Genomic DNA, 14,753 nt, shown 5'->3' with positions numbered 1-14,753 from the left:
TCCAATATACGAAATTTGTTTGGAGAGTTCTGGGGGGGGGGGCGATCAACCTCTCTACCCCCCCGCCCTTGTATCCGCCATTGAAGTAGAGACGGTGGATTATTGATATGCCTGGACACGGTTGAACTTTGAAAGACGTCTAGCGGAGGAGGCTCACAACAAAGACGGGCTCGGTTTGCGTAACGAGCGTATTGCGATTCTCTAGAGGTAAGTAGTAGCGATAATCATTATTGTAATTCACTTATGTATAAAAAAAAATCACAATTAACGATATGTAACGATAATAACGAGCGACGTTGCGAATAAAAGCAAATTGAACGATATTGATCATGAAAATTAGTCTTGATTGGGATCGTCGCACCATTAAAAGATTTTAATTAAATTTATATTTCAAAAACTGAAAACGATTATTGATTTATGCCGATTTCCTTAATCCTATTTTTATTATGTAACTCAATTTATATTCAATTAAATTAATGACACATTACAGCCTAGACGCTGTGTAATTCTCTTCCACGGAACTGTTAGGAAAGAATGAAGTCGAAAGACGGAGTGAAGAATTGCTTTTCTTTTTTATATTTCTTTCTTACCTTTGTTTTTTTATACAAATAACAAAACTGCCTATGATATGTGCATATAAATAACTAATTCAATAATAAATGCATAAGTTACTAATTCAAAAAATTATTTATTTATTATTCTTATTATATCTTAAATTATTCAATTATTTTATTATGTAAATATCAACCGTAACATATATTTTCAATTGCAAAATGTTGCTAGAACATTGTTGATATTATATTACAATCCTACATTTCTATAATGTTATATTACATTGCAATCTGTAATATTGTAATACTACTATAATATTTCTGGAATAATCTGTACTGTATGCATAAGAATTCTTTGTATCTTATTTCCACTAAACCGATTAAATATTATAAGTTATTAGTTATCTTATACAAATGTATATAAGATTTATAAGATTTATGTATTTATATAAAAGTATTCTAATAATTAGAATTCTAATCTTTACATAATTAAAAATTCATAATAAATCTGGAAAATAATTAAAACATGCTGCGAAAGAGGAATCTTTTAGCCGAATTAATTTAACTTTCAATTACATAGCACAGTAGAGCTATTGCATATTGGAGCTGAAAATCAGATAATTATCACATAATTATTGCAGCTCACACAATCAGAGATTAAAGAAGAACTATTTTTAAATTATCTGCCAAAACTGTGCTCGCGAATTTGTTTAAAAAGATCACATTTTCAGAAAGTTAAATTCACAAGTTTGACAAGTCAAACCGGATGGCAAACATAGAGATATACAAATAGACATACAAGCGTATTTTCTGCAAAATTTATTTAAAATAATTAAGAAAAAATAAACTAAAAACAAGAAAATACATTTTATCATAAAATATTAAGTATGTGAAACATGGAAAGCATGAGATTTAGTAAAAACGACTTTTAGTCACAATTCTGCAAAAACTCGAAGTAATAAAACAGAAAATTTTTATTACTTTCATTAACATCAAATTAATAAACATTGACATGAAATATTTCAAATGACAAATACTGGAACAATAGCTATTTTCTTTTCGTACATGCGTTTTATACCGTATTTATTATTTAAACCGATAAAAGACTCATTACGTCTGCTTTTTCCTTTTTTTATCAATAATCGAAAAACAATCGATTTCCTAGCAAAAGTTTTTCCTTCAATCAACCTCGTCGCATTGGTGCGTGCTAATTTTAGCGTAAATTCGGTTTAACCAGCGCGAGAAAGCCGTCGGCGAAAATTCGACGAGGGTAAAACAATCAGACTAACGCGAAAACTGTATCAGACATGCAATTCGCACTAATTGTCCCGCCGGTCCTTCCAGGCAGCCCCCATCCCTTCTCTCACTCTGATAACTGCCCGCCTTCTAATCTCCGAGCTCGTGCTACAATAGGGTGATGATTACCTGAACGGTGCAATTTGGTATCCTCGAAACGGAGGATACGAGAGGAGAGGGTATCCATCCTGCCTCTCCTCTCCATCCTCTTCGTGCTGTCGCCCCGTTCGGAAACATGCCACATTACGATCGTCTTTCAACGATTTCAAATCTAGAAAATGTAAAATCTTCCAAAGCTACTGAAATATTTTAATAATATTAGATTTATATAACGCATGACCTACGTTTTTTTTACTTTAACAATTTGATTTGCATCGAAGTTTAAAATAGAACACTGTTGTCAATTTCGTATGCCTTATTTTTTATTATACGTTGTGAATATGATCATATTAAATAAGTTTTTTTCACAAGTTGTGAATATTTTTGCAAATTTGTTTGTGAATGAACAGATTGATTCCATGACTTCATAGCTCTTTTCTATTTCGAGATAGAAAAAGAAGAAAATCTTTCACTGTTTAATATGACCTACCATATGATCTACCATTATGCAATTATATATATATTTTTTAAAAATCATTTATCATATTAGAGCAAATCTATTCTTCTCATTGTTTTATATGTATGTAAATGTAAAATAATCGAAAAAATCACATAATACTTTGCCAGATATTACACATTTTATGTTATAAAATTTGAAAAGGACAATGACAAACCATCGAGAGTACCTTTGCCAAGTCAGACCATGGAGCATACGTGAGTAGCATATACAAATGGAGATCACGATCTTCAGTCTTTAATCAAGGATCGATTTAAGAAAGGTTGTTACAAAATTACTTCATTACATGAAATTCTTAAATAGATCACCGTAATATTTTAAAACTTTTCTATAATACATTTTTTAACCCTCCGTGCACCAGGTGGAAAAAATCAACGTGCCGAACCATGTATATCTACCCCATATTATTACTTCACTTTAAGGCGAACCTAAAGTCGTCCGTTTTATCGATCAAACGTGATTATTTTCCATGACAAAATAAACATAATTAAAGACAACAGATTTAAAAATCTTTCTCCACGATTAAAGTATAGGCATCAATGTAGCTCCGGCTGGTAGAGATTATGTTGAGAACGAAAAAATTTTAAGAAATTTAGATCTCCGTTACCTTTTTTTAGTTCAACATAGCGTCTAGAGCTGTCAACATGTGCTAATATTTGCTTCGTACAAAAATTTGGCAGTTTGTTGGTACAAAATGATACCAGCCGGAACTACTACAAATTATATGTGCAAACAATGTTGAGTTCATAAAATTAGGCTTGGATGCCAAATAAAAAAAATATATGTTCTTAAAAATTTGTTACGATGTGTGCGTACGATATTGATATGGTAGTAAACATGAACATCACTACATATTATTACATCAATATTGCACGCATACATACTCACAAATTGTCGATAAAACAGTGATATTTTTAGAGTTTGATTCCAGTTTAGGATCGCCTTAAGTAGGTATATTAATTTAATACAATAATTTCGACTGTCATAATATCGATTCTTGTTCCTTAAGATGTAAAAATAAAACAAAATAATAAACTCTTATTTTTTAAAACAAGAAAACAAAAATAATACTATTTTTTACAAACTAAATTTAAGCAGTTTTAATTTTGTTGGGGTATGTCACACCCATCTAGTGCACGGAGGGTTAAATATTTTTTATACTATTGCCAAGTTGTGAATAAATTAAATTAAAACAAATTGATGTAATTTTCTTTTTCAAGTTATTTTTTTAAATGAATTTCTGCAAACACAATTATACTTCAGGAAGATCTAGCAGTGTTAACCTTTCGATTATTTTTACATTGTTCTTACAGTTAAACTTATTTTTGTAGAAGAAAATACTTTTATAGTAGAATTTTATTTATTCAAACATGTTGGAGAACAAGACAGTTCGGATATTCGAATAATTCGGATAATATAAAGGCTCATTTAATAATTTGGATAATAATAGCTTACTAATAATAGTTCAGAAAACTCAAGTCAACTTTATATTATCTGAATGGTTCGAATAATAAGAGAGTTCAGCTATATTTGCAGGAATTTCGCAGGAAGCAAGAATTTGTTTGTAGTTATAAGTGGAGCTCGAATAAATGGAGTTCTACTGTATGCGCAAAATAATAAAAAGAATCAATTTGCGCTAAGAAAAATATATAATTCCATTTTAAGAGAGTACAAGTTTATTGTTTGAAAAAATATAATCTTAGAATAATATGTCACACTGAACAATGAAACATTTTCTTCTACTAGTTTATCTATCTTGATTAATAATAAATAAAATCTATCTTGATTAATAAATAAAAAAGACTAATAACCCAATTATTGTGCCTTTTCTATTTTGTAATAAAAAAGTTATTTATAGTGATATTGTCTATTTGGCATCACATTTGAATTAATGTAATGATTAAAAATGATCTATTTTTCAAATAATATTCTTAAGATAACATTAATTAAATAAGTTCATAAAACGCGTGAATTTGCCTTTATTATAGATCCCAAGTAATAATATGACGTCAAATGACGTCATCTTGTCGTTTCAATAACATCTTTTGATGTTATTAAGATATCACCTTGCTATTTGAAATATGTATTATGTGTATATTAACAAATTATACTTATCTGTTGATAATCGTTCTGTCCTTATTTACCTCATGTTATACTTTATGTTATACTTTATAAATCTTATTTATTGTGAAATCACTTAATTATGTTTGATTTCTAGTAATATTTTTGGAAATTGCAATTTTTGATCGAAAACAGTGGATGTGTGTTTAATCGCGTGAGATCGTCGTGGGAATAGTTATCCATTATGCTTTCTCGCTCGGTGATAGGCTGTATTTCTCCCGGCAGCAATCCATCTCCTTCTCGTCGCTCGCAGATACATGTACTTATCCGAACATTCGTCTAGCTGCACGTACATCTCTAGAGGACTATAGCTCTTCGCGGCCCGAAAAGGACTTCCCATTCACTACTTCAGTAAAGTTCTTTTTCTATCTCTTTCGATAGTCTTTTTACTCCTTTCCTATCTATTTCATCCCCTAACAACGTAAACCCATAGTATTTGCGTGTAAAGGCGGAGGAGAGCTGCGAATATTCTTATGGTTATCAAAGCACTTCTTTTAACGTATGCAGTAAATAAATTTTAATGAGAAAATGTTGCAATTAAAATTTTCCTCTAATAAAATACGAATTTCTCGTATATACATATTACATATAATAATAAAAATTAAAAATTGTATGTTCGTAACTATTATCTTTTTTTCTCTTATCAAAAGAATTACGTTCAAAATTTTTTCGAAAACGAAATATAGGTACAATGGAATTGCAGCCAAAGACTCATCATCGGTTTCAGCAGCAGAACGAATTTAACACTCGGTTAGCGGTTGCACTTGCAACTGCGACGCTTAACGAGACGAGCAAGAAGCGCTATGGGATGCATGTGGTCATCGAAATGATTCATGCGTTCCGGAGCGGCGACAAAGCGGCGCGCCTCCGAAAACTGACACGCTTCATAACCACAGAGGACGCACCGGGCTGGATAAACGCGTTATTGGAAAGCAATCAGTGGGATAACGTAATTATCGAACTGTACGCGCGCCACGCACAGGATCGTTATGACGACGCGACACGTTTGTCATAAACTGAGAAATATGCGACTGCTGCACGACGATCGAATATTTCCAGCGGGATGACCATTGAAAATCTCAATTGGGCGAAACACCGCGAAAATATGAAGCTCCGGAGAGACGTATAGGAGGAATTCTCCTGTTAGAATCTGCGTCAGCTCTTTCGGCCAAATCCAAATGTAATGAGTTTTATCCTCACAGGTTAATTCCGAATGAAGAGATTTTAGTAAAGTAATCAACTGCGAGTCTGAAATTCGTTAACAAAATATCATTTCTTGCTATAATGTTAAATAATGTTTTGCTCGAGATACCCATTTTGTATATCCATGCGGTGTATTTTTGTCGCGAAATGAACGAATATCGCGCAAAACCGGCTACAAAGTGGTTACAGGTATTGGAGCGACATAAGAGGCAATGTCTTTTCCGTCAAGTTGTTCCCGTGGCGAGAAACGTGGCGTCAAACCCGAGAACGAAAATCAAGGTAAACTCGAGAGCCGCCGGATGGAAATGGAAACCTGAGTGGAAGGTGGACAAGCAAAAAGCTATCCGCCCGGGGGCGGATAAATATTAACTCTTTTATAAATATGAAACGCGCTCGACGCATCCCCTTGTTACGCCGACGAACGAGCCCGGCCGCAGGATGGAAATGGAGGAAAGCGCATGGGAATGGGAGAATTGCGGTGAAGGTGCAGACGAAAGGAGCATAATGTATGAAAATTGCGCTTTGCCAGCGTCAGAAATTAATTTACCATCGCCGTCTATCGATACACCGATTATTAGTACGAGAAGCGTTTAAATTTTAATTCAATAATTGTACAAAGAATAATAAAAACGCAGCAACGTCATATTATTTTTCAATAGTGTGGTTTTCAATTCATATGGTTTTCAATACATCAACGCCATCGTTCGCGGCAGCTTTTTCTGTATTCCTTATTTTCCTCGAGAAAAAAGATCTTTTTCGCTGCAGGCTAACCTATTTACTCTCGAACACTGTAACAATCTCTTTATTAAGAAGTAAACCTTGTTCGGCCTTCTTTATGACGGCTATACTCCATTTATACATACTAATATCCAACAGTATTAAGATATAAATGAAGTACCTGAAGTCTTCAAAGAGGGCAGAGAAAAGTTTACGTCAGAGGAAAGAAGTCATCACAAATATTCGAAAGGTAAACTTTCAGATCAGACTATGATGTGATAAAAGATTTTTTTTCTCGAAGAATATGAAAAAGAAATGCCGCAAACAATGTGCGGTATATTAAAAAACAGGGAAACTATATTGAAAAATATAGATTTACATGACTGTGTTTCTCTTATGTTTTGTGTAATTATATACATGAATTGTATTAATTTAAATTTGAACAGTTCTCGTACAAACGTTTGAAGTGTTGTTTTCGAAATTGGTTCAAATACTTCAATCCTGAAAGTGTTTGTGTATTGTTATAATAATAATAATAATAATAATAATCTGTTGCACCGACAGAAAAATATAATTGGAATAACCATAATTTAATTATAACTTAGTGAATTTTGGAGACAACTATAAAATTATAATTAATTTAACCATACAAATTATAACTGCTTTAACAATGCATTATACATTATTATTGATATTATTATTTTTTTGTTTATCTATTTTCTTAGCTATTATTACAATACAAATAGTAAGAAAATGTTAAGAAAATAGTTATACTTACTATAATTGCAGTTGCATTTACTACATAACAATATTTATTTCATTTGTTATATATGTCTTGATATTTTACTATATTAATATTTGAAATTATTGTAATTTATAGTAAAATTTTTTTATATTTGAAAGAAACTATACATATAAGGTTATTATTACTAACATTATAGTAATAATAACTGTAAAAATAGTGCTCCTAATCATAATTTTTTTACCATGCAATTATAGTCACAAATACAAAATATTTTTCTCTTAGTGTGCTATCGCTTAAAAGTCAATTACAATTTTTTACATAATTTTGTTAATATATGTATTATCAAAATAATAAGTACACTGAAAAAAAAATTGATTGTACAAACTAAATTTGTATAGTTGCTTGATTGAATGGTTGATTTAACAATTCTTTAGTTGCACAAAAAAAAGTATATTTTATTCATGTCAACCATCAAAATTTTTTAATCAAGAATTAACTAAACCAACTCAATTAAATTATTTTGTTCAAAATACTAGTTGTGTTTGCATGCTATTTAGTTATCCAAGTAATATATTTGTTCAAATTCCAAGTATCAAACTGATTAAATGATGCTGATGGGGATAATAAATAGTGTGTATTTTTAATCAAATTACGGTTAAGTTAAATACGATAAATTTTTGTTGAAACAAAATAGTTTATTAAAAAATAGTATTTTGTTTATAATAGTAACAAATGATTTTGTATTATCGTGGTAACGTTTAGTTGAACGTATCGAACTAAATAATCTGGTAAAATAAAACAAATTTTGCGTTTTTCAACAAATTTTTTTTCTCAATGTAAATACTTTTTTCTAGAACAATCTTTCTGTCTCTCTATCATTTACTCCTCACTCAAAAAGCACAGTGAGTGGAGTTATCGAAGAATCGGTTCCCTGTCGAAGAAACGTTTCGCTATACACGCGTAAGCGCGGATTTCAATAAACTCTACCTCGGAAACGTATCGAAGATACTCTCTCTACGTATGGAAATCCGGTCGACCGGCTTTTCTCGCGCTTCCCGAGACGATTCCGGGAGCTCGTATCTCCGCTAAACAGCAGCCGAGCCATGGCGCGGCGCGGAAGGGGTGCATCGGAAAGGTGCACCCAGGATGGCTAAAGCCGATTGAAACAATCGGTGATCGGTGTTCGGTGATCCCGCTCGGAAATGGCAAAGGGTGAAAGAGCGGTAGGGAGGGAGGAAGTGAAATCTCGCAGCCTCGTCCCCAGCACCACGAACAATCCTCCCCAAGGCGTCGACTGAGATAAATCTCCGACGGATGCAGCCGCCTCGTGACAGGGAAATAAAGGCGGCAAGAGGAATCAGCGGCGGCTTGTCGATAAATTTTGTATTAGTTTCTTTCCGAAGTTTCCATCTCCAGCGCGCTGCTAAAGTACTGCGAATTCAATGAACGATTATGCAATTAAAGTAGGAGAGAGTTGCCAAATTATGCGTATCGGTCTCGTAAAGTAGCGTACCTCTTCAATATTTTATAGTCGATTTAATAGAAGTAAGATTTAGTAACAAAAATATGAAGTAAAAAAGAAATGTATAAGATATACAAAAAATGAACAGGTTACATCTTGTTTTGTTTATGCTATCAACATTTTAAAAAATCAGATACAATTGATGTAAATTTTTGATCAATTTATATAACTGATACTAATGTAACCATACAATTTTTAATTAAATCATTATTTTTTTCTAAAAGAAAGTTTATGATAGCATATTTTACATTCATTGTATATACATATTTACAATTATTATAAAAATTATATCAATATTTTTATCATCTCTGTGAAGTTTCCTAAATCGTACCTGTAATCTAACCAGCATAAGAATTCTTATATCGTATCGGATACAATTCAGGAACACTAATGTATCTTTATCTTCAAATCACATGGCATAATCAACGTTATTTATTTAACACGCTCGAAGTTGTTCTGTAGCAAGTCTGTAGCGGAAAAAAACCATCATCGAGTTGCGTAAGCAAAATAGCTATTGTTTGATAAATTACAATTAAAGTAGATATTAATTAATTCGTGATTCTTTTATCAATCTTGTGGTTTTAATTATTTTCATTCATAAATTCAATAGTTTAAAAGGAGGTATTAATAAAACTCACAGGAACGATTTAGGCGACCGGTTTGCAGAATCGTGCTTTTGACAGCATGTTACAAAAAAGTTTAGAACAAATTAATTTGCTATTAGTGAAAAATTTAACATGTATTAGATGACGCCTTGATCAAGCTACAATTTCCAACATTCGTTTGCATTCTAAATAGTACCAAATGTAAAATATAACCAAAAATATCTTAAATGGTACGCATTCAACAACTAATGTAATTTCTATGCGAGGTGCAAAGTTCAAAGTGGTTTCGAAATATACAATTACAATTAGTATGATTTTAGAAATATGTATAGATAGAACGAAATGCAATTTAAGAGACAAACACACTGGATTATATTACCGTTGACATCGAAATGAGATCTTGATTGTCTAAAATTTTTAATTAATCTAAAATAATTTTAAAAGACATATGGAGCAATAAGGATAGAAGATAATCGCGGCACTGCAACTGTAGAAATTTTCTGTTGCTATTTCGAAATTCTCTAATTCCGGACTTGCTAAACTGTAAACGCTAATGCATTCAGTACACAGTTCAGTAATTCAAGATTCGTAGACGCGCGCATGCATTTAACACGTACCTTTGAAAATCCCAGGCCACTTATGATAATGAAATTATTTCCCTCTTGATACGTCAAGATGGCGAGTGTGATCTCCAAGGACATAATGTTGCCTTTACATTTTCGTCATAGTTGCACAGTGCACGTATATCCGGGGAAATGAAAACAAGCAACAAAAATTTTAAAGATTCTTCAGACTATTGCAAAATTGCAAAGCAATAAAATGAATCTATGGCTCCAAGAAACTACCTTGTACACGCGTTTATTTCATGATTATTATTAATAATCTATATTTTTCAAATAAATTATACTATCATAACAAACTAAAATAATAAATTTTTAAATCAATTTTTATTCGGAATACATAAAGAAAATTTGTTTAGCTAGCTCGTTAATAATTATACTTTCAATTTAGGATTAATCTTTAATTAATCATCCTAAATTATTAATTTAAAAAATCTTATCGAAGTTTGAAACTAATTTTGAGGAATATATATTATTGTTGACAAATTAAAAAGAAAATTGTAACAATGGTACAATTTAATAAGTTTTCATGAATCACTGCACTAACATCCGTGCCTTAGGCTCATGTTGGTCTCGAATTTAAATTAAAATATTATTAAAATATTACTCTTTTGGAGTAATGGGTCGATGAATTTTGTATGAGTTCGTTGTTTGTTGGAACGCCTTTCAATTTGATTACATGGTAAAAATCCTGTCGTAGCGTTCGATGAATGATTAACGACGTCCGACTTCGCTCCGGAAGTGATGGGAGTCGACGCTTCAACCCCCAAGTGGTAACCCATCGAATCGTGCCGCCACTCTCTCTCGTTCCGTCGGTGTGAAATTGTCGGTGCATTCCTTTCGTCCTCTCTCCTTTTTCCTTCGCATTCTCCTTATCATAAGATAGAAATAGGGCGAGAGAATAGGGAGAGAAAGAAAGAGAGAGAGAGAGAGAGAGAGAGAGAGAGAGAGAAAATAAATGTGTGTCTGTGTGTAAACGAGAGACTTTCTACGTATAAAAGTTTTTGCCGCAGATCAAAGTAATTTCTTCAAAGCCGCGTATTCCCGTTGGGGATCGACGGAAGTGGCCTCGAGAAGGCAGAGCTTCGATGCTGAGATATTATATATATTTTTGGCTCCAAATTTTTCTCAAAGTGGCAACACGACGAGGGAATGAGGGAATAAATAAAAGGTTTGGCGGGAGTACAAATGTTCCTCAGGTTCTTTGTGCGTATATAGAATTATTTTCGAAAGTGATTCCAAGGAGATACCATGACTCGCGCATGAAGTATTCAGTACAGTATAATACATATATTACAATTGACACGTGCACAAGTAATACTTGTATACTTGTATAACTTCTTAAGTAATTCTTTAAATAAATACGTATGTGTATAATATTTGCGTGTAATTCTTTTATATAAATGAGCAATGTGTAATACTTGCGTGTGTGTTTTTTTCTTTTTAATAAATTTATATATTGTACGAATAACTTTTTCGCTTTTCCACGAGAATCTTGCATACTCATTTTCCCTCAGACGACACTAAAAAATTTACGAAGAATTCGCGAGGAACTGGAAACACGAGAAATCGTCGCTTCGTTCATCGATGTCACTGCCATCGCGCGAGGAGAAGACGGGAAATTTTTAATTAACGGACAGAGAACAGAATGAGAGTTCTCGCGCGCGCGCATATATATAGTCGAGATCGACCAAGTTGTACTTCGCCGCTCGACGAAGAACAAACGCACGCGACGACTTGCCGATCGAACGAAGTTGGGAATCGGGGGCGAGAGGGCTGTTGACATTTAATTTAAATCGAGCGAGACGAGTTTCTTCGTTATTGATCGCGACCGGTTACGACGATGATGACGGGATACTTGTTACATAGTATACATTTATAACTGACTTTCGTTTTGCAACCGAGTTCCATTCTAAGTAATTATTTAGTGTCGTGACCGCGCGCTGCTGCGGTTTTGTCCGAGCAAAGGTGCTAGAGAAATTAATAATTTGCAGTTTCCCCCACTTGAAAGAGTACATATATAACATGATTTTTCGGTGGTCACGATTTTTGTGACCCAAATGAAAAATCTAAAGAAACTCTTTAGAATAAAAACTATTTATTCTAATTAATTGGATGTCAGATACTCCTTGATATGACAAAACACAAAAACTAAAATATTTATTAATAAAACACAAAATAATTGCGGTGCAGCGAAAAATAGAAATTTTAGATGAGGTATGCTGTATCCTAGCTTTAGTGGATAACATCAAAACTTTGTTCAATAATTTTCGTTCAAATAATTCACCTTATTTGCCGCTGCTTAGTTCGCTCGCTAATTTTCGCGGATAATTCGTCACCGGATGCGGCCTCGCGTTTTTTTGAGAGACCGGCACGACGACGCCGGTCGTGACGTGCCGGTCGATGCAATCCATTCGTTTCGAACGTCAGTTCCTTCGTCAGGGACCGACAGTCTCGCCGACACGTCCGTAATTATCTTCGTTTTCCGATCCCTTGGGAACTCCGTGGCAGCCCTAATTAACGCGCTACACAGCTCGGCCATTTCGCGTCGTAAATATTTTCGACGAGAGATGCGTTCCGTCACGCTCATGTCCGCTACGCCGCGCCTAACGGAGTCACGTGACGAAATTCACGGATCTAATTTGGCCGAACGTAATCACGAAATATCGTATCCCCGTGTTCCTTTCCCAAATAACAGCCCCGCAATACTTTAAAATGCGAACTGCATCGCGAATTAGCGCATATATAGCAACGTGAAATTGTTGTTGCAATCGTTAAAATTGCAATTTTAATATTAGTTATACGATAAAACGAATTGAAAGTAGATTGACAAACACAAAAGGTAACAAATTTTGAAATTATCTGTCGTAGACATATGTATAAAAGAATTTTATATTTAATAGTCAGGATAAGAGGCCAAAAACGAGCGAAGAAATACAGGTGTCAGTTAATATTCAATATAACTATGTGATTCTAGCTTCAACGAACTGCGTGCCATTACTTTCGGAATTTTATATTACTTATATGTAAAAGAATAATCAAAGTCGGTTAAAATTCGGTCAGGTCAACAGAGAATTTAAAATTACAGCTTATAAATTCGTAGATTATTTTTGTTTAAACGATTTTTAAAAATTTTGCTTGTTTTTAATTCCTTGCGCATACGTTACGCGAAACTTTGAAGTAGGTACATTTATATTTTATTTCACGTATATAATGTACTAGCTTCGGTATATTTTACGATGAAAAAGAATGTACTTTGCAATTTATATAGAATGCTACTAGAATATATTACGTAATGGGAGACTTTACGTTCCAGTTTAATTTAATATACTATATTTATATTTTGTAACGGATATTTCGTTATTGTAAACAAATGTACGTATAATATTCAGACAAACGTAAATGCAAAACCATTGTGTCAATAAATATAAAATTACATTTGAAAGAAATATTAGAAAAATGTACTAATCACAATGTGTGTCAGATATATATTCCAGATTTATCAACTGTAATAAGAAGCCTTACAATTCGATTCCATTCGTCGTCTCACTTTCCGCAAACCATTTCGGGCATCCATTTGAGTCGAGATATCTCAGATCAAGTTACGATATACTACACACACGGAGGTTGATTATTGAATAAAAGAAACGTTAAAGCTTTCCTCCCGAGAGAGTCATATCGCGCTCCACCAAAATAAGTGTGCTGTATCCTCATCTTTTCTTCTACGTGAGTGGATATTCCTTCGCTATCCGTAGGCGGCCGAAACGCGCGCCGTTGAGGAAGGTTTGTCTTCGTCAAGCGACCGAAAGGAGCGGAAAAGCGGCAGCTTTTTAGAAAGCGCACACTCTTCTCCGCCTTCGTCTTCAAGACGATTCACTCGTCAGGGAGAAAGATGGTGTATTGCCGCTTGAAAAATGAATAACTCGCCAGGGCGAAAGGAAATTCTCTGCACTGTCGGGCCAATCAGCCCCCAACGAATGACACAACACTTTGTAACAATCTTGTAAAAGGCTATTTTGGAGCTTCGAAGAAATCAGTGAATCCTCTTCATTTTTGTTCACAAAATAAAATAAATCATATATATATATATATATATATATATATATACATACGTACATACAGCCTCGAACATAAGTATAAAGAACCTTCAATTTATTGCTTTTTTTTGGAAAAGACGATAATAAAAGCCAAAGAAGAACTAATAAAACTTTTGTAATTAAAATCGTTACAGAAATAAATATTATTTTTATAAAGCTGTTTCCCAATATTAATTTTTTGTTAGATATAGAACGTTTAGATCAGTTTGTGGGGGTGCTTTATGTGGCAAAAGCTGTATGTATCTGTATAGCTGTATATACATATATATCCAATACAATCAGAAAACATAATATGTTCGTGACAAGATGGAATTGCTTTCATTTTCGTGGAATGCACACGAAATAATATTACGTAATAAATAACACACACAGCGAGAAAAGAATGGTACTGGAGATTGAGAATATAATTTTTCCTGCCAACTGCCGCGCCGTTCCTCGTAAACTCTCTGTCGTTTTAATTATTAACCTGAGATTAATCCACGACGCAAACCCCAACGCATCCGGCGATGCATCCGACGATGCCAGTATCCTCCTTCCCTCTGCTATATGTATATGCCGCGCTCATGCAAGAAACTCGACGCGCGCGGCAAGAAAATTTCCGCCCTCAAGGAGGAAAGACAATTTCCTCCCTGCTTAAAGATCCTCTTTCTTCCGGCCCTC

This window comes from Wasmannia auropunctata, unplaced genomic scaffold, assembly GCF_000956235.1.
Source record: "Wasmannia auropunctata unplaced genomic scaffold, wasmannia.A_1.0 LD335691.1, whole genome shotgun sequence".
In the NCBI taxonomy this organism is placed as follows: domain Eukaryota; kingdom Metazoa; phylum Arthropoda; class Insecta; order Hymenoptera; family Formicidae; genus Wasmannia; species Wasmannia auropunctata.
This window is presented reverse-complemented; position numbering follows the sequence as displayed.